This window comes from Argopecten irradians, chromosome 15 (assembly GCF_041381155.1).
Source record: "Argopecten irradians isolate NY chromosome 15, Ai_NY, whole genome shotgun sequence".
Lineage (NCBI taxonomy): Eukaryota > Metazoa > Mollusca > Bivalvia > Pectinida > Pectinidae > Argopecten > Argopecten irradians.
In genome coordinates, this window is record NC_091148.1 from 29854736 (window position 1) to 29877865 (window position 23130).

The window sequence follows — 23130 nt, forward strand, 5'->3', positions numbered from 1 at the left end:
ATCGCAGATCAGCGGTCAATACCTGGCAACTGCTTCACATGGTATTCGAACTCGCGACCAAGAGGTAGGGGGCTTGTGGTAATATGTCGAGATATCTTAACCACTTGGCTCCCACATTTCTTTTGAGAGCACACAGCAGCTCCAATCAGCACACACGTGCTCGATTATGCTCATTTGGAGGGGTTTGAAGACCCTGGTGTATTTATAGGAGGCAGTGCGAAAATCAATCAGATGGACATGGGGTTTTCATCTTGTGTAATTTGCAGCTTTACAACTTACAAGTAGGAAAAGAATGGTGCCCGTTTCCGTCCATTGGAATTAAGTGCTGTCACAATGCGACAATGCGATACGATGGAGTTTTACTGTAGCATTGAGTCAAAATTGTTGTCGCATTTTGACTTCACTGTGTATGAACTAAATTACAATATGAGTTACTCCAGTCATTTGAATCATACCATTGCACTTTGTTCGTTCATCCTTTAGCATTAACAAGTAGTTAAGACTTGTCAGTATCAAGATACTTGATAAATTCATCTTCAATATTCATTTGTAAATGCTGAATAGAGAGATCATTATTTGTAATAGTGCAAAGGCAAATTTTGAATAAAAATATTTTCCCATAAAAAAATGAAAATATGTTACAGCGATATTGAAATTTGTATGAACGAATGATAAGTCCAAATTAGTCTTCCTGATGAAAAATGCTACATGTAGACTAGTTTCTTTGTTTTTCGTTTTATGCATGCCAAGCAATTGTATTTGGCAAATAAATCACGGTCGGTTAGGCCTGTTAAGATGATTGTGTTCACAGTGGTACTTATGAAGCAGATTTCAGTTTCTATCATGAAGCATTGTATGTAAGCTGTTAGAACTACGATGTTACAGTCCATCTATTTTATTACTGTATCTACTTTCAATATAGTGTAATGTGTGTACCTCCGTAATTACTGCTTCTCTTTTGATTAAATGTCTCACAGCATATCAAAATTTCATGCTATTCATATCGACCGTTTGTTTCAGTTGAATGGTAAAATTACTACATTCAGTTAACAAACAAAATCCTCAAATTTGATTTTGATTTTTCTTTTGTATTGATATTAAAAAAACTATTTTAAAGGGACAATTCAGTCTAAGGGGACATTAAATTTGTACATATATCAGAAAACCCCAAGTTCTAATGGAAATGGGATCGGTTTTATTGTGATATGCCAGAAAGGCCCATGGTGTTGAAATGCGTGTGAAATGTTCCAACTCGTTCGCTGTCCGCCATTCCAATTGTGGTCAAACATCTTGTATGCCGAACCCTGTCCCTTGCTCGTAGAGTAATACGACTTTGGCTCGGATATGGGTACAGCGTACATATTGTACCTGCTTAATCGTATTGATCAACGATTCGTTATTAAAACGGTATAAATTAAAATACCAAGCATTGACGTAGAATTCGTCAATAATTAATGTCATATGTTTCATAAGAAATGTAGAGCAATACATTTATGCCATATTTTGCTTCTTGGTTATATAAAAGAATTAGCCTGAGTTAATTGTCCCTTTAACCGAGATCTTATATTCAAGCAGTTATGATATGACTTTTGATTATCAATGAACACATTATACAGCTTCATCAGAGCTCTGTTTTTTTATATTAGCCCACCATCATCAGATGGTGGACAATTCAAATTGCCTTTCATCCGTTGTCCGTCCTTCCTTTCGTTAACTATTCTTGTTACCGCTATTTTTCAGGAAGTGCTGAAGGGATCTTTCTCAAATTTCACATGCAGGTTTCCCTAGGGCCCTAGTTGTGCATGTAATCATGTACTCATGTAATTATAACATCAATTAAAGTCCTTTTGAGTTCTGGAGGCGTATCCTTGTATGTGATCAAATAATCGATCAGGTAGCACTATAACAAGAAGGAGAGAATTTGGAGGGTTCATTGTGCCAGTGCTGGTTAAGGCGCGATTTAAAGGAGTTCACAGACTTTACAGACACTATGTTTTCTGGCAAATTGTTCCAAATATATACAATTCTGCTGTTAAACCGATGTTTGGTCACTTCTAGTCTAGAGACTGGCTTCAAGATCTTTTTAGAGTGACCTCTTGTGAAGGTGATGGGAGACATTGTAAACAATTTATCTTTGTCGACTTTATCAATGTTGTTGATAATCTTGAAAATTTTGCAGACACTATGTTTTCTGGCAAATTGTTCCAAATATATACAATTCTGCTGTTAAACCGATGTTTGGTCAATTCTAGTCTGGAGACTGGCTTCAAGATCTTTTTAGAGTGACCTCTTGTGAAGGTGATGGGAGACATTGTAAACAATTTATCTTTGTCGACTTTATCAATGTTGTTGATAATCTTGAAAATTTGTATGAGATCGGAACGTTTTCTCCTATACTCAAGGCTTGGTAGTCCTAAGGATCTTAGACGCTGTTCGTAGGATAATTTGGTTAATCCATTTAATCTTTTGGTCGCTCTCCTCTGGACATTCTCGATCAGCATATTGTATATTGTATATAGGTCACTGCGCATGACAAGATGGACGGCAGGTGTTAGGTGAGCTCTTGTAGAATTTTATTGAATTCGTGGAATTTTACATTGCTTTGTTTCCGTAATGTGCAAAACTAAACTTCTGAATATATCTTGATAGTCTTACTGCTGAAATTTTGTTATGCAATGGGCGAAAGCGAAAACTAAGTAAAACTGGACAAACTGGACGTACAGGCCTGACACCACCCAACAAAACGTGCGTAACGTGTACATGTACTCCGGTGATGGCGACTACGAATTCCCCACCTGTTACTACACAAGCTACGGGCCAAGCCGAACAACAGTCACAAGTACCAATGTTATCGCTTTCATCCCCAATACCCACATTGATAACTGGTAGCCCTATTGTAACGTCCATACCCGTATTATCCTCGATACTACGGGGGTTCCAATCACTAACGATATCTTCACCCCTGGACTATCTCATAGTAAAACTGGAGGCAACAGAACATAACAGGTGATTTAGTCGTTTGATAACGGTACACTGTGGTTGACTGTTGGCTTTGGTGTTAGGCGTCGCCCTCTCTGTAGTCTTCAAGGGGAATCTTTGCTGGCCTGCGCTTGGTCAAATATTTTCCGCTGAGCTGCGTTCAATTTCACTATGAGATAGTCCAGGGGTGTAGAGATCGTAAGTGATCGGAACCCCTGGAGTATCGAGGATGTGCCCGTATCTGTAACGTATCTATCAGTTAGGTTCACTTACTTGTGTAAAGTAATAGTAGCACTACTTAACTGATATGCGTGTGTTGAATAACATGGTACATAAGCATGGCTGTTCGATGTACATGGATGTAAGTCCACCTGGCCCAAAGGGCCGGTGAGCTTATGTCATGGCGCGGCGTCCGTCGTCCGTCCGTCCGTCCGTCAACATTTCCTTTAAAACGCTACTAGTCATATAGTTCCGCATGTATTCTAAACAAATTTGGCCAGAAACATCATTGAGGAAAGGGGAACAATGTTTGTATAAATTTTGTCTCTGACCCCGCGGGGCAGGAGGGGTGGGGCCCAATAAGGGAAAAAAAGGTAAATCCTTTAAATCGCTACTAGTCATAGAGTTCTACATGGATTCTAACCACATTTGGCCAGAAACATCGTTAGGGGGAATGGGAACAGAGTTTATATATTTATTTGCTCTGACCCCCATGGGCAGGAGGGGCGGGCCCCAATAAGGGAAATAGAGGTTAATCATTTAAATCGCTACTAGTCATAGAGTTCTACATGGATTCTAACCACATTTGGCCAGAAACATCATTGGGGGAATGGGAACAGAGTTTATATATTTATTTGCTCTGACCCCCATGGGCAGGAGGGGCGGGGCCCCAATAAGGGAAATAGAGGTTAATCATTTAAATCGCTACTAGTCATAGAGTTCTTCATGGATTCTAACCAAATTTGGCCAGAACATACATTGGGGAAGGGGAACAGAGTTTGAATAAATTTTGGCTCTGACCCCAGGGGCAGGAGGGGCGGGGCCCAATGAGGGAAATAGAGGTAAATCCTTTAAATCGCTACTAGTCATAGAGTTCTGCATGGTTTCTAATCAAATTTGGCCAGAAACATACTTGGGGGAAGGGGAACAGAGTTTGAATAAATTTTGGCTTTAACCCCCCGGGAGTAGGAGGGGCGGGGCCCAATATGAGAAATAGAGGCAAATCCTTTAAATTGCTACTAGTCATAGAGTTCTGCATGGATTTTAAGCAAATTTGGCAAAAAACATCCTTGGGGGAAGGGGAACAGAGTTTGTATAAATGTTGGCTCTGACCCCTATGAACAGAAAGAGTAGGGCCCAACGGAGAATTTACAGTGATCCTGTATTCAGAACATTACTTGGCATTACAAACCAGGTGAGCGATACAGGTCCTCTGAGCCTCTTGTTGCTGCATTGTATGGGCTATATAAACCATTACCCCACGTAACATGGTGTCAGAAGCGGTTCAATGAGTGGTAAGAAGATTGACATTCACAAACATTCATTGGAATTATGAAAAAATTACGCAAACGGGCAAGAAAATGAACTTTTTTTCCCAGACAATGTGTAAACATGCTTTGACCATGCGGTTCCCGCCATTTTACGAGTGTAGCCAATGTATGTGATGAGTGATTTACGTGAGGATAATTAACCGTTTTTATCACATTTAATCATCATGAGCACCCCAAGTACAAGTTTAACCCATGTTTGTACATGTTCCTTCCAATTTGCCGTTCCCCACAAAGTTGTATATGAAGGGAAACCTGTCTGTCAATTGGAAAAAGTTCGAAACTGTTTGGGAAAATTATGAAGTGACTACAGGCCTACAGAGTAAGCCAAAAGAACTCAGAACAGCAAGGTTTTTAACATGTATCGGTTCCGATGCGTTAGAAATATATGACGGCCTCACCTTCGATACAGATGTTGATAAGGCAAAATAAAAATATGTTTGTTTCAGGTTACATGACTGAAAAAATAGGTTAGGTCGTTAGGGATATTTTTTTGTTGGGGGGGGGGGGGCGAAACATAGAGGGCATCTTCAACATGTATCCCTTTTGTTCTTTCATTAAAAAAGAAGTAAGGGTTAATATTTGTTATAGAAAAGTTATAATACTGTTGTAAAGATAATCATAATCTTGAAATTGGTACTAAGCAATATGCAAGTACTGTAAAACAACATATTTAACGTTTTTAGCGAGTGATAAAATTGCAAAAATGAATTTATGAAACATAGGTTAATGTAAAATGACAGTTTTTAATAACAACCAAAACACACTCCATAGCATTGAAACTTTTATGATATAATGAAGGTAACACTACAAGAAAAACAACTGACCTGAAATCAACAACATAAAAACATGATATGGCACTATGACATAACACCATCATAGGGTAGACTGCCCTCAGGTGAAAAAATGGATTATTCTGCCCTTGGCCTTACACGAGGAAATATGCGCATGTTACTTGCAAAAACGAATAACTGAGTCATTTGGCATCATCGATTAAGCTATAAAAACAAGTATGAATATGAAACATAATTAACTACCAATATATGTTGTTTGCAGACCCCTCTCATATCTAAATATAGATGTCTCATCTATATAAATCTACAGTATGTAGTGTTATATGGCAAAATACATAAAAAACATGATATGGTACTATGATATGACACCATCATAGGGTAGACTGCCCTCAGGTGAAAAAGGGATTATTCTGCCCTTGGTCTTATACGAGGAAACATGCGCGTGTAACTTGCAAAAAATTAAGCTATAAAAACACTGAATATGAAACATAACTTAGTACCAATACATGTTGTATGCCAATCTCTCTCATATCCTATGTATATCGATCTACAGTATGTAGTGTAATATTGAAAATACCCTAGTAGGGGTGTTATGTAACAATCAAAATATGCTTCAGTATAGTGATATAATTAAACAAAAGTTAAAGTATCAATTACTTTTTTAGTTTTTTTTCCATGGTCTTACTGGCTTTCAACAATTCCTTAAGAGATGGTCTGTCATTATCCGTAGTATTGTTTATACCTTTCTCCGTTGTCATCTATAATAGGGTCGGGGAGAAAGGATAGCCCAGGAATTACTGGCTCGGGGCAGCATCCTCTATTTGAGCACTTCTTGAATTGAAATGTGTAATGAGAACACTTGCAGTGTTCTTCAATCCATTCCTGACATGCCTTACATTTATGTGTGTGTGCTTTTTTTTAGTTTGCTGGTATCCATTTCAGGGAACAGTTCACGTATGTGTCGCTGGGTAACATCTATATATCTGAAACGGCAGGCATGACCTTGACTGGATTGCCTTTCAGTTTTAGGCGGGAGATACCTATTCACAATAAGGGCTTGCACAGGTTCTATTACTTCTACCCATTCATCTTTGATCTTCAAGTCTGGGTAGTCTTCATTGGCTTTTCGAATTTCAGCCATGCTGTTTTTCCGCTTGATGGTAGTTTCTACCCTCTCTGTAGTTTCCTTTCGTTGCATTGACACATTCTGGAGGCCAAGATTCAAGATGGACATTACTCTTTTAGCTGGGTTTTGTGAAGCTGTGTCCTGAAGCACAGCGAGAATGGACAAGGAGGTCGAGGCCAAGCTCCCTAAAAACTCATATGTTTGCTACACGAACACTCTCTAGATTATTTCTTTGATCAGTTCCTCCATCTGTGAACTTCTGCAGTATTGGCTTTTGTTGTTGGTCAAGAACTTTAACAATAACTGCCGAAAAGGCGAAATGGTGACGCTTGCTGAAAAATGCTGTCATTTAAAACTGTTGTGACCTGTCCCTGAACAAAAAAGAGTCTGCTGATGGTGGATGTGACCTGCTGATGGTGGGATGTGACAATCAAGTACTACAGATGGGGTGAATGATACTTTAAACATGTCATGATCCATTGCTACTAGTGTTGTTGTTGTTGCAGCGATGGACATCTTTCCTCTTGCGCCAGTTGATATTGGTTGCCCTGGCTCTCCAGGTACCTTGGCCTTGTCATCACAACAAGGAATATTGCAGTGCGTCTTTCATCTCGATAGAAAACCCGAAAATTTGCATTGCAGAAATGTGCATCAACATGAGCTTATTTGAGCTGACGTCGTTGAATCTTGTATTGTACATTGAGCTTTGATGTAAAACGAAGTGCACCTTAACAATATGGGTTGCGTGGTGCAAACTGGAGTCTAACTAAGCTCTCATAAGGAATCGGTGTGTCCTGAGGACATTTCTCTGCAGCCTGCTCGACCATGTTTGCCAAAGAGATGAACTCCGATAAATGAGCCTGTCCATGCCATCGATCATCAGCAGCGGTTATGTTCTCCACAATCTCGCCCAAGATACAAAAAAAAATCCATCAAATCCTCCACCTGGTCTTCCTGGGTTGACATGTCGTTGGTCAGCTATGATTTCCTTATTCCCTAAAGATATCAGCCTTAACAGCTATGATGAGGGTTATTTGCAGTTGAAGCATCTAATGACAGCTCCTTGTATATGAAGTCCCTCACATGTGGAGTCAGTGAAACAATTTTTTTCATTTTCTGTTGGAATTTTTTTCTGCATTCTTGTATGAAATTCTTTCATATTCTGTTGCAGGCTTTGGACTACCCTCGCACCTTGTACCAGCAGTTCGGCTTCGGACCTGTCTTGTTGAGTTTTGCATATGGCCGTGTGTGTCAGTTGCCCACCCCCGGACTAAATCTAATGATATCAATTGGAACAGACAGATGCATATTTCCCAAAATTCTGTTCCGCTTTGGGGGGGGGGGTAATATGTCATCAAGATGCTGCTCTTCATCAAAGAAAACTGATTCCAGTAGATTGGTGGCAACCATAGCCGTGTCTCACTTCATATATACTTTCTTTACATCAGCAACATGTTTTCTGTGCTCAATAGTAGCATTCTTGGCAAAAGTTCGTACGGGATGTAGGAGAGATTGGTTTGTTGTCGTCGTTATGCTCTGGGTATGTAGGTAGTCCTTCTGTGAAACAAGACAATCGGCTAAAGCCTTGATTTCCTCTGCACCAGATTTCCAAGACGGTGACGACTTCATGACATCTTTAAGAAGTATACTGAAAACATAAAAAAAAATATTTTATAAAACCCCCTTTTTACATCGGATTGTGATTGGATAGACATGGAGCAAACTTTCTAATATCCTAAAACATTTTAGAGAGAACATTTGGATCTTCTAAAAAAACTCCTTGACATTGTTGCACAATTGGTAGTTGTTAGTATTAAATATTTTGATTGATATTTCATTTCCCCTGCAAATCTCATTAAGCCAACAAAGATTACAAGTATTCATTGACAAATAGAAATCCCATTCATTTTATAATTTATTGTATGATATATATGTAGTTCCATCTTAATCCTATTACTTAAGGGTTGATTTATCCTGCCAATTATCATAGTTATATCAATACCTATACAATGCCTGTGATTGGGAGTTAAGATCAGCAATAGTAACAGGTATTTGTTTCACTTGTCTGAAGTCATTATAGTCCTGGTATTCTTCAAATCGTTGGGGTACAGGGAGAACATCTGATTGTCGTCGGGATGCATCATTGATGGTTAAATGTTGGTTTGTTTAGAACCATAGAGCATTGCAAAGACCTGCAAAATAAAAAATAAATCATATATACCAAATATAAAATATTATAGGTTAATAAATTAATATTACAATATGACTACTCAATAGAAATTTATAATAACAACGATTCACAAGGATATCTTCCAATATAATAGTATACATATTACAGAATATATGGAATTCTTTTTTATTAAAATCTACTTATAATTTATATATGTACTCATGCATATATATGTAATTTCATAGTAGGAAGCAGGAAATTCAAATGTATATCTGAAGTTCAACAACAGTGCATATATTATATATATTTTTACTGTAATCATGGATAAAAACTCAGAAACACAAGTGATGATAGAATACATATATATATATATATAGATCAAAAAGAGAAAAAAAGGATGTGTCCATGTAGAGTTGAAAATAAGGCCTAAACGATAAAACTAATTTATATATAGTATATATATATGAGCTATGATGATACTAAAACAAGTGATGAATACGGGCTCAGCAGGCTGAGCGCCTAAAAACCAAGATGAATACTAGGAACTAAGCTGGCAGCGCATAAACAAGTGATGAATACGGACTTAGCTGGCAAGGCGTGTAAAACAAGTGATGAAGGACATTCGCTAGGCAATGGCATAAAACAAGTGATGAAGTTTATGGACGTAGCTGGCTAGTAAGGCATAAAACAAGTGATGAATACGGACTTAGCTGGCAGGCATAAAAAACAAGTGATGAATACGGAATTAGGCAGTGCGCATCAAACAGTGATGAATACGGACTTAGCTGGCAAGGCATAAAACAAGTGATGAATACGGACTTAAGTAGACAGTAAAGGCATAAAACAGTGATGAATACGGACACTTAAGCTAGTAAGGCATAAACAATGAATACGGACTTTATGCTAGTAAGCTCGTTAAACAAGTGATGAATACGGACTTAGGCTAGTATAGGCATAAACAGTGATGAATACGCACTTAGCTGGCAAGGCATAAAACAAGTGATGCAAATACGGACTTATCTGGCGCAGTAAGTGCAAAAAACAAGTGATGAATACGGACTTAAGCTAGGCAGGCATAAACAAGTGATGAATACGGACTTAGCTAGCTGGCAAGGCAATAAAACAAGTGATGAATACGGACTTAGCTAGTAAGGCATAAACAAGTGATGAATACGGATAGCTGGCAGCGCATAAAACCAGTGATGAATACGGACGTAGCAAGGCATAAAACAAGTGATGAATACGGACTTAGCTAGTAAGTAAGGGCACAAGTGAATGAACAACTTATGCAATTTAGCTTAGCAAGGCAAGGCATAAAAACAAGTGATGAATACGGACGTAGCTAGCAAGGCATAAAACACAGTGATGAATACGGACTTAGTAGTGGCGGCGCAATCAAACAAGTGATGAATTACGGACTTAGCTGGCAATGCATAACCCAAGTGATGAATACGGACTTAGCTAGGCAACGCAATCACTCAAGTGATGAATACGGACTTAGCTAGTAAGGCATAAAACAAGTGATGAATACGGACTTAGCTAGTAAGGCATAAAACAAGTGATGAATACGGACTTAACTAGTAAGGCATAAACAAGTGATGAATACGGACTTAGCTAGTAAGGCATAAAACAAGTGATGAATACGGACTTAGCTAGTAAGGCATAAACAAGTGATGAATACGGACTAAGCTGGCAGCGCATAAAACAAGTGATGAATACGGACGTAGCAGGCAGCGCATAAAACAAGTGATGAATACGGACTTAGCTGGCAAGGCATAAAACAAGTGATGAATACGGACTTAATACGGCAGGCATTAAAACAAGTGATGAATACGGACTTAGCTGGTAAGGCATAAAAAACAAGTGATTAATACGGACTTAGCTGGCAGGCATAAAACAAGTGATGAATACGGACTTAGCTGGCAGCATAAAACAAGTGATGAAAATAAAATACGACTTAGCTGGCAAGGCATTAAAACAAGTGATGAATACGGACTTAGCTGGCAAAGGCGTCATAAACAAGTGATGAATTCGGGACTGCAGTGGCAGGCATTAAAACAAGTGATGAATACGGACGTAGCTGGCAAGCGCATAAACAAGTGATGAATACGGACTTAGCTGGCAAGGCATAAAACAAGTGATGAATACGGACTAACTAAGCATCGGCATAAAAAAGTGATGGAATACGGACGTATAGCTGCACGGCATAAAACAAGTGATGAATACGGACGTAGCTAGCTATGAAATACGGACTTACCTAAAGGCAATAAAACAAGTGATGAATACGGACTTAGCTAGTCAAGGCATAAACACAAGTGATGAACATACGGACTTAGCTAATAAGCGCATCAAAAACAAGTGATGAATACGGGACTGGCAAGGCTAAACAAGTGATTTAGCTAGCTGGCAAGGCATAAACAAGTGATGAATACGGACTTAGCTACGTAAGGCATAAAACAAGTGATGAATACGGACTTAGCTAGTAAGGCATAAACAAGTGATGAATACGGACTAAGCTGGCCAGCGCATAAAACAAGTGATGAATACGGACTTATGCTGGCAAGGATAACGAAGTGATGAATACGGACGTAGCTGGCAAGGCATAAAACAAGTGATGAATACGGACTTAGCTGACGTAGGCATAAAACAAGTGTGAATACGGACTAGCTGGCAGCGGCATAAACAAGTGATGAAATACGGACCTTAGCTAGTCAGGGCATAAAACAAGTGATGAATACGGACTTAGCTGGCTAAGGCATAAAACAAGTGATGAATACGGACTAGCAGTAAGGCATAAAAAAAGTGATGAATACGGACGTTATCTAGTAAGCATAGTGATGAATACGGACTAGTAGTAAGCGCATAAAACAAGTGATGAATACTACGGGGGACTTAGGCAGGCATAAACAAGTGATGAATACTGGACATAGCTGGACAGCGCATAAAACAAGTGATGAATACGAGGACGTAGCAGGCAGCGCATAAAACAAGTGATGAATACGGACTTAGCTGGCAAGGCGTAAAACAAGTGATGAATACGGGACTTAGCTGGCGAGGCATAAAACAAGTGATGAATATGGACGTAGCTGGCAAGGCATAAAACAAGTGATGAATACGGACTTAGCTGGCAAGGCATTAAAACAAGTGATGAATACGGAGCTAGGCTGGCAGGCATAAAACAAGTGATGAATACGGACGTAGCAGGCAGGCATAAAACAAGTGATGAATACGGACGTAGCTGGCAAGGCATAAAAACAAGTGATGAATACGGACTTAACTAGTAAGGCATAAAACAAGTGATGAATAATACGGACTTAGCTAGTAAGGCATAAAACAAGTGATGAATACGGACTTAACTAGTAAGGCATAAACAAGTGATGAATACGGACTCAGCTGGCAAGGCATAAAACAAGTGATGAATACGGACTTAGCTAGTAAGGCATAAAACAAGTGATGAATACGGACTAAGCTGGCAGCGCATAAAACAAGTGATGAATACGGACGTAGCAGGCAGCGCATAAAACAAGTGATGAATACGGACGTAGCTGGCAAGGCATAAAACAAGTGATGAATACGGACTTAGCTAGTAAGGCATAAAACAAGTGATGAATACGGACTTAGCTAGTAAGGCATAAAACAAGTGATGAATACGGGCTTAGCTGGCAGCGCATAAAACAAATGATGAATACGGACTTAGCTGGCAGCGCATAAAAACAAGTGATGAATACGGACTTAGCTGGCAAGGCGTATAAAACAAGTGATGAATACGGACTTAGCTGGCAAGTCATAAAACAAGTGATGAATATGGACGTAGCTGGCAAGGCATAAAACAAGTGATGAATACGGACTTAGCTGGCAAGGCGTAAAACAAGTGATGAATACGGACTAAGCTGGCAGCGCATAAAACAAGTGATGAATACGGACGGCAGCGCATAAACAGTGATGAATAGGACTTAGCTGGCAGGCATAAAACAAGTGATGAATACGGACTTAGCTGGCAAGCGCATAAAACAAGTGATGAATACGGACTTAACTAGTAAGGCATAAAACAAGTGATGAATACGGACTTAGCTAGTAAGGCATAAACAAGTGATGAATACGGACTTAGCTAGTAAGGCATAAAACAAGTGATGAATACGGACTTAAGCTAGTAAGGCATAAACAAGTGATGAATACGGACTTAGCTAGTAAGGCATAAAACAAGTGATGAATACGGACTTAGCTAGTAAGGCATAAAACAAGTGATGAATACGGACTAAGCTAGGCAGCGCATAAAACAAGTGATGAATACGGACGTAGCAGGCAAGGCATAAAACAAGTGATGAATACGGACGTAGCTGGCAAGGCATAAAACAAGTGATGAATACGGACTTAGCTAGTAAGGCATCTGATGAAAGGACTTAGCTAGTAAGGCATAAAACAAGTGATGAATACGGACTTAGCTGGCAAGGCGCATAAAACAAGTGATGAATACGGACTTATCTGGCAAGGCATAAAACAAGTGATGAATACGGTCGTAGCTGGCAAGGCATAAAACAATTGATGAATACGGACTTAGCTGGCAAGGCGTAAAACAAGTGATGAATACGGACTAAGCTGGCAGCGCATAAAAACAAGTGATGAATACGGACGTAGCAGGCAGCGCATAAAACAAGTGATGAATACGGACTTAGCTGGCAAGGCATAAAACAAGTGATGAATACGGACTTAGCTGGCAAGGCATAAAACAAGTGATGAATACGAACTTAGCTAGTAAGGCATAAAACAAGTGATGAATACGGACTTAGCTAGTAAGGCATAAACAAATGATGAATACGGACTTAGCTAGTAAGGCATAAAACAAGTGATGAATACGGACTTAGCTAGTAAGGCATAAACAAGTGATGAATCTTTAATTCACTTTAATTGTGACACTGTTAGCGATATCGGATGGTTAGTACATCTTTAGAACACATGAATTCTAAGAACGCACTAAAGTAGATTTATATTTACATTTATATTTTTTATGTCTGGCTTTAAAGATTAATTCAAAGACAAATAGAGTTTAAGGACCTAGTTCGGGAGCACTTAACCAGACTTACAGTGTATTTTTGTGTTGTTTTTGTTGTTTTTTTCTTTCAAAATAAAATATATCTCATTGGACTTTTCTTATTTTTCACTTTTCTAAATTTAATCTCATCAGCTTTTATTTTGATGTAACGTGGTATATTGGTGAAGACGTCAAGTAATTGACTTATTATCCAAAATATTAAAGGTTTGATTTTTTTTAGAAAAAAAAAAAAAAAATAAGAATTAAGTGCTTACCTTTGAGGCATTGTCACATTGGAGGAGGAGGACGTGCTATAATTACATATGTAAAGTCATACGTCGCATCATTCAAACCACAAAACTCGTAAATAGTTTCAGCCAGTCGTATGCGCGTTGATATTATATCTCGGGTATAGTGCTACTCACACTGTGAGCGGAGTGAATTAGTTAACAACGACAAGCGGCCTCGGGTCATAATACTTTATTGAATTGATTACTAGAGCCATGTCCACCTACATATAGGTCCATAATTGTATATGATACATTGCTATTCAATTAATGCATTCCGATGAAGTCAGGTTGTGTACAGGCTCTGGTGTGTGTCTACACTCGCTGACACGAAGACGATTATTTCTATACTTCGTAGTTTTTGTAACTTTTTCTTAATTTTGTATTTCATATGTTAGTTTGTCACTTTAACAAACTGTTATATAAAACATACTACAATATGTGAATATAGCAGTGTGTTAACAGTATTAACTTATGTGACATTGACTCTACTATGAGTACAGCGCACATATTGTAACTGATAAACGGTATTGCTATACGATTTCGAATTTCAACGGTTTGAATTAAAGTACTTCACAATATCGTGGATTTAAAAATATTTTATGTTTATATGCTTCATAGGGAATGTAGAACACTACATTTATGTGATATTTTGCTTCGTGGTTGTGTAACATAATACGCCTCACTTAATTGTCCCTTTAAAGTGTAATGAACAAAATAAGGCAATTGGATGCTCTGGGCATATTTACCGACCACAATTGTGAATGGCACTTGCGACAGTCAAGGACAACCCGAGGACAAGAACTAGCACATCAGAAAACGTCCCGATTGGAATTGTCAGATATCCAACGAAGATAATATATATGTTCAATATGTATAAAATATCAAATATCACAGAAACACAATTTAACAAAGCATGACAATTTATTGACTCGTATCCTATCCGGGCCTCGAACTCACGATCTACGGCACCCAATCGCCTAGCCAAACATACCTGCGCCTTCTAGCACTGCGCCACATCCACATCCCCTGCTTATATATACAATATACAATACAATTTATATATATATACATTTGTGAAATCGAACGGAATGGCTATTAAACATTTAGTAACATACTGTAGTGGGTTTCGTAAATTAAAACTGAAAAAAAGCAACATTAACTCGTCCGCGCAGATACATTTCACACATATATAACACACATACATGTATATAACACACATACATGTATATAACACACATACATGTATATAACACACATATATAACACACATACATGTATATAACACACATATATAACACACATACATGTATATAACACACATATATAACACACATACATGTATATAACACACATATATAACACACATACATGTATATAACACACATATATAACACACATACATGTATATAACACACATATATAACACACATACATGTATATAGCACACATATATAACACACATACATGTATATAACACACATATATAACACACATACATGTATATAACACACATACATGTATATAACACACATACATGTATATAACACACATATATAACACACATACATGTATATAACACACATATATAACACACATACATGTATATAACACACATATATAACACACATACATGTATATAACCCACATATATAACACACATACATGTATATAACACACATATATAACACACATACATGTATATAACACACATACATGTATATAACACACATATATAACACACATATATAACACACATACATGTATATAACACACATATATAACACACATATATAACACACATACATGTATATAACACACATATATAACACACATACATGTATATAACACACATATCTCACCCGCTCACATTATGATGACGAGCAAAATGTTTTTTTTTATCAGTCTCTAATCTGTAAAAATAGATAACACACTATAACACTCAATATGAACACGAAAATAACTACAACTAATATAATTATGGTTGATGGAAGCAAATATCAATGCTAGTTTCGATGTAATTGCCAATTGCAAAATCAATTATTACTCAACAAATTTGCACATGCCTTGTTCCTTGTTAGGGATTTCCACTTTGGAATGAATGATTTAGTTTTTTCCTTATTATTTTTAATAAGGATTTCCACTTCGGATGTTTTTTGTTTTGTTATGTTTTTTCTTCTTTTTCTTATATCCACAAATCTTGTTAGCACAATATCTCACGAACGGTACACACGCTACGATGTTCAGATTTGGACAATTTGTACAATTCAAGGTCAAGATCACAGATGTGTATTTTTTTCGAAGGAATTTTAAACGCTTATAACTCAATAACCATAGGTTCTACAACGTGTACATTTGGTTATTAAGGTAAATCGCGATATTGAAGGTCTTTTCACAATATCTTATCAGAGATTATGTCAAAGTCAGTGTTCGCTAGAGGGTCAGATGAGGTCAAATAACATTACCATAGAAGTGTTCCGAAGGGTGCATATGAAAGAGAATGTAGTCAGGCACATATAATGACCAATTTAAAGGTCATCGCGTCATAAATGACGGCGATATAGCCAAACATGTTGAAGGTTTTATGGCCTTTAATACTTTACTGATATATTTTTCGCGTAGACAGAGTATGGGAAGATTTCTACAAAAGTTATGCTTTTTTTATTAATCTTAGTCTTTATTCAAGTTCACAAACGTCAAATAGGCTAAAAATTTAGCTACGAAAGTGCCTGTATTCTCCTTATTGTTATAATGCTAACTGCCGTGTGATAGTGTGAAATACCAAATATCTCTCGACTAATCAAAATGCAGGATTCTCACTTGAGGTATAAAAATATTTTTTATGATATATATGATTATCATATAATTCGAGATTGTTATTAAAATCAACCTCCTTCTCGTTCAGCCAGAAGGATAACGTGTGTCGGTTTTTCTTTCTCGAACAGTGCCTTAAGTTTCGGACGTATTCCTGAAAAGAAACACATTGTTGAACACCATCGAAGTCGTGGGTATTCACCGCAATAGGAACTAGTTTCATATCATATTATGGAAAGCTTTTTATCTCATAACTTCACAATGGAAAAAGTCATGTGATAATCTCCAAATTAGTGGGAAATCACTGATATTTACATTCCTGTTTGCGAAATCGTGAAAAAAGTAGTGATTTCTACTTTCTTTTCCTGTAAAGTAAATTACTTTTTCAAAGTAAATTATCCTGTCGAAGTAGAATTACTGGGTAAATTTTGCGACCCGCATTTTGGTCTATTCTTACTGCAAAATGCACTGAATACAATCAGCTAAATTTTCCATAAGAATTGGACTTAAGTTCGAGTCTAAAATGCACTCAGCAATCTTATTTTACTTTGACAAGATAATTTAGATAATGCATAATAATTTGTCTAATAAAGAAGGTGGTGTGCTTGATTTTGAGCTATTTGGAATCAAAGATAGCTATTTGACGCAGATTGTGATTTTATCAGAACTGTTTTAAGCATACATACGGCCAACTAAAGCAATAGTTTGCATATTGGTTGGTTAGTAGATATGAGTATTTGCAAAATTGACAAAACCAATGTTTTCTGAAAGAAAAACACTATACAATTATGGCCCTCTGTCGAGGGATACATCTAGAATTGTCTCCCACCCTTATTTTCGCGAGGGCGACTAATTTAAAGATGTTCCACCACCGACAGAGCAGAAACGATACTAATTATTTGAACAATAAATAGTGTTTACTCATTTAAGGTGGTTCGATACAGTAAGGCCTAAAAATTTCCCCTCGTTTAATTTTCTTTAAAATTTGCTCACTGAAAAATTGGTTGAGAAACTGTTTATTAAGGCTTTTATTTGAAATTTGACCGTTCGGTTTTGAAAATATTGTACTCTCAATAACCCTACTTTACCGTCTGTTTTTCTCAAAATACAATTTTACACACATATTTTCAAAGTTTGGTAATTAACTAAAATATTGCAACAACAACATTTTTTATCTTTAATATGTAAGTTTATATGGCTATCAATAACCTCAATGCCGTTTCCACTCTTAGAAATACATTAATTGTGAATTTTTAACGAGAATGCGTGTAAATGAGGCCTAAAAAGAGCCAATTCTTGCATTTGAATTTCAACTTAAATACCTTATTTCAAAAAAAAAATTGTCGTTTAATTTTCTTTATTTTTTGTCCACATAATTAGACTGTTGTTTGGGTTATGATGAAAGAATATAAAAAAAATTCTTTGAGTAATTAGCCTTTCTATACCCCTACTCCCTAAAAATGACTTTTTTTCACAATTATATTATTAGACCGAAATCGAGCGGTAATATTTTTTATAAATAACATCTTATATATTCAACATTATAAAGTGTAATAGTCTGATAATATAAATTGTTATACCTGTTAATTTTATGTCACGATGCCACCGATTTGATGCTATACAAAGCTAAGAAATGGCACAAATAAGCCATTATTTTGCCTGGATATAATATCTGTAAAATTAATATGGAAAATTTCGTGTAAGGCTCCACTTCAATTACCATTTAGATAATCCATGATTTTATATTGTTTTAGCGGAAAAAATATTTTATCAAATTCTATATTTCCATCGTCAAGATATCTTAGCTTCAATGGTCGTTTGAGGCAGATATTCAAGCATAAATTTGGCGCCAAATTTGTTACGATGAAAAGCGTCTACGTGACGACGATCGAAGTTGATAACAACAAATTGATCACAATAATGTCGATAAAATCGATGTCATCATACACAACTGTATGTCTTTGTATGTTTTTTGAAGAGATATCTGCATGTTTAATACATGTAGATATATATTTATTATCCGAAGTAAACTAAAACAGATTTTTGGATCCTCAATAGAACCTGTATGACAAGTGTACGCCTAAGAAAAAATCTCTCCTCGATCTACGTTCAGGTGATTACTGTAAACAGGAAAATAATTTGTCTATGCCTACACGTACATGTTTAGATTCTATATCACAGATATAATACTGTTGTTGACACTAGCTTACATGTGCTTTTTCGTAAGATAATGTTTGATCAACTGAATCAGACTACTTCCATGCATTTTCTCAAAACGGGAAATACATGCATCATCTAATTACAGCAGTTAGGCCTATGTCTTATCGTACATGTATACAGTAAATAAGGTCTTGTTTCCCGAATGTGTTAGTGCTTATTGAGGATCATATTAGCTAAACATGATACATGTAGACATCTACATCGCAATATTCATGAAATATACTAGCTTGTACAAATTGAACGAAAAGCAGGGGTGGGGCGATTGAGAGATGAAAATATTTCTGTATTTATGCATCTCCCTTAAAACACGTGGGGTATTAAGTGTTATATATTCAGTTTAACGTAGTTGAACAGAAAATATTTTAATCACTTGATTGAACTTAACGAAATCTCATTTTTTTAATCACTCAGGACTAAGGTCATTCTCTATGCATATATGGTCCCTATGCGACAATGGTATATAGCATATGTATATCTTTTTTATATCTTTCACAATAACAAGTCTCATTGTTTCTAACAGTAATTGTTTCCGACAGAGAAAGAGAGGAGAATCGAGATAGAGAGGAGGGTATTGAGAGTAAAGAGCAACGTAGAGAGAGGGGGGTAGAGAGAAAATACAGAAAGATAGAGAGAAATACAGAGAGATGGTGAGAGAGAGAAAACACATAAAGCGATAGGGGGAAGGGGAGAAATAAAAACAGAACGAGAGAGGGTAGGAGGGAAAAGACAGCGAGAGTGAGCAGAAAAAAGGAAGCAGGAGGGAAAGACAGGAAGAGGGAGTTAGAGAATAGAGATGATGTGGAGGCAAGCAAGACAGTCGTGGGCGCGTGGCAAGTAGGACTACAGTAGATGAGCGAGAAAGCTTAGAGAAAAATAGCATATCTGGTAAAGGGAGTGAGTATATCCGGTAAAGGGAGTGAGTATATCCGGTAAAGGGAGTGAGTAGAGAAATGAGAGACAGGCTAGATCAAGTGCGAAAGCTAAAGTAAGCTATGTGAGAGTCATGAAGTCGTCATCTTTCTTACAAGGATTCACAGTACGCTAATATTCAATTATAATACAATCATGCAGAAAGAAGAAATGTGAATATTTATATATCGTTTGAGTGATTTTTTTAATTGGTGTAAATATCCATTGTCTCACTTTTTCCATATTTGCTAAAGATACATGTATTCTTCTTTCAGTGTCATCATAGTGCATTTTTTTTGTTATTATCTTTTTTCACCGTTGTTTCAAATACACTGTATTTAATTTCTGAGCGAGTCATGAACCAAAAACATTACATACAATTATACTTAACAAAATTGATTTCATGCGCACGCTATCTTCATTTGTACATGTATACATCAAGTGCCATTGCCCTATATTCCACCAAAACAGTCCATATAAAAAGGAAAAAGGCTACGACACTCAAAACTTATACATAGAAAGTAAAAAAAAACCTTTTTCAAGTATGAATACTAATTGCCATATTTTGCATGATATTATTACAAACATGTACATGCAAATTAGATAATTTAAAGAAATTAATTTACAAGGTATCATTACGCGCATGTGAAAAGTTATTTATGCATGTGTTGCTTGGCAAATGTCTAATTGTCCTTACATCGCTATACATTTTCAATTCGTTTTTTTAATACCCTAAAAATGTCAATTTCCTTCGTTCTTTTTTCACTAACGTAGCACGTTTTATAAACAGAAAAATATATAATCGATACTAGGACATTTAAATCTTCATATACTGGCGATTCCGTTTTATAGCCGGTAATAATATATTTTATATTTGCTAAGTTCCTTCCAATTTTAATTTTCTTAAACGTTTCATTGACTTTTTCCCAGAATCTTTTTACATGTTCACATAAAATAAAGAAATTATCGTAATCCTCCTTTACCTGACATGTAGTACACAAAGGATTGGATTCTATTTTCCATCTGTACAGTATTTTTTTACAGGGTAGTATACACATGAACAGTTTCCACCTAAATATTTTTAATTTATTCTCATCCAAAAAGTGAAAACTAAAAGTTGAGACTTGTTTTTAATTGAGTATCGCTTGACAATTCAAATTTATTTTTCCAAAAATTAAATGTATGTGCTTGAATTTTCTTATTCTTTACTAATAAGTCATAAATTACTTATTGGTAAGTTTTTCAAGAGGAATACACTGTCTACTCTTAGTCGTTATTTGCAATTTTAAAGCGTCATGCGTGATTGTTGTATTAATAGAAGAATTAGATTGGAGGTTCCTGTAACCACCATTTTGGAATTGATTTTTTTAACATAATAAGCTGTGACATCCAGTTCTGTTGCGAGGTCAGCTTTGTTCAAAATGTACTCCTCACAGATTTTTCCAGAGTCATCGATTACATTGTCAATTATTAATAGTTTATCTTTAACCCAATTTTGAAATAATAAGGAATATTTCCCGTTTTTAATATTTCTGTTGCCCCAAATGATTTCTTTTCTTATCTCTAGGTGATTTCGTGGATTGCATTTGTATCCACCCCCCACAATTTTTCCACGCATTTATTATATCTAAATAAAAATCTGATTTAAAGTTGACTACATGGTCAGTATGACTCTTATTGCATAAGAAAATAAGGCCATCTATACCGTATTGATCAAAATAGAAAAATGGAATAGAGGTCCAGTTAGCACCAACATTATCAAAAATCGTTTAACCCATGCCACTTTTAACATATATATATGAGATTCCACATCGATCATTTGTAGCCCGCCGTCTTCGTGTTTACCGATAAGTGTCTTTCTCTTAACTTTTTGCATTTTTCCATCCCAAATGTAGGTGAAAAGTATCTTTTCCAGTACACTAATATGTACTTTACTTATGTTTTGAGTCGACGCTATATATGTTATTTTAGATGAAAGTAGGGCTTTTACGACAGTAATTCTACTTAGCATAGTTAATTTTCTTTTCTTCCAATTCTTAATGTCACGTTCTATAGCCTCTAATTTTAACTCCCAGTTTCGATTCTGACAGGCAAATTTATCTGGTCCAAAAATATCCTAACGATTTTACTTGCCCTCTACTCCAGGTTGTATTCTCATATACATTATTTCTAAATTTGTTTCTCCCTAGCCAAATACCCTCTGATTTGTCTTTGTTAATCTATAACCCAGAAAGTTCCCCAAACCTTCCAATTGCCTCTATGGCCGTTACTATGTCAGCATATTTCAAAAACAAAGTTGTGTCATCTGCTAATTGACTTATTTTTAAATGTTTGTTTCTTACCATTACACCACATATATTCTTGTTGGTGCGTATCCTAATTGCCATAATTTCGGCCGCTATGATAAAAAGTAGACAAGATAACGGACAACCTTGTCGAATACCACGATGTATATTAAATCTGTCTGAAATCCAATTATTATAAACATACCCGTAGACATTATTATACATAGATTTTACCCATTTCTCATTTTATTCGGTACAAGATCGAGACGGTATCGGCATATACGAGTTATGTAATTTGCTTCCCAAAAGATAAATGAAGCTTCATTTTATATTATCCTAACCAAATTCAAAGATCTGACAACATTATTTTTTTCTAGTTTGTCGAAACTAGGTCCTAGACCTACCGCACAAACTTTGATTTTCCTCCGGTATCAAGCTTTCGGCAAACCGAACTAAGTACAATATCGACAAATACGCCGTTTATCGACTATATTATCCTGATTTTAACGTTAAAAGGTAAGATGTCGTAAGACGGATTACATATAGATCGCTATTCTTCATAATCTTAGTCACAAAAGAGTTTTCATGTGCATTTCCGAATGCACTCATTGACCCGAGGAGGTCCGAACGAACGGCGCATTCGATCGCTGTTCGGAACATCCTTAAATGGGTTCTTATTAACACAAAAATATTATAAAACAGCTTGTTTTGCTTTTCATGGATCAGTACCTCATTCAATATAGGGTATTCTGCCTTGGACTTTGTTCGGGACGCAATTAAATATTCGTAATATGCTTTGTCTCAATGTAAAATAAAAAGCTACATGTATATGGATATGAAAGAGAAAATATACCAATCGCTAGCGTTGTAGCATCTTTAATATTATTTGGGTGCTAGATATCTGACTAATCCCTTGGTACAGACATTTTGCAATTTTTGGTTTCTAATAGTACGGTTGGCGGGTCTATGT

General features: G+C 36.4%; 1 pseudogene; it reads right to left on the minus strand.

Moving 5' to 3' along the window:
• Positions 1-6040: 6040 nt before the first annotated feature.
• LOC138308763 (uncharacterized) lies at positions 6041-22375 on the minus strand (annotated as a pseudogene).
• Positions 22376-23130: the final 755 nt, after the last annotated feature.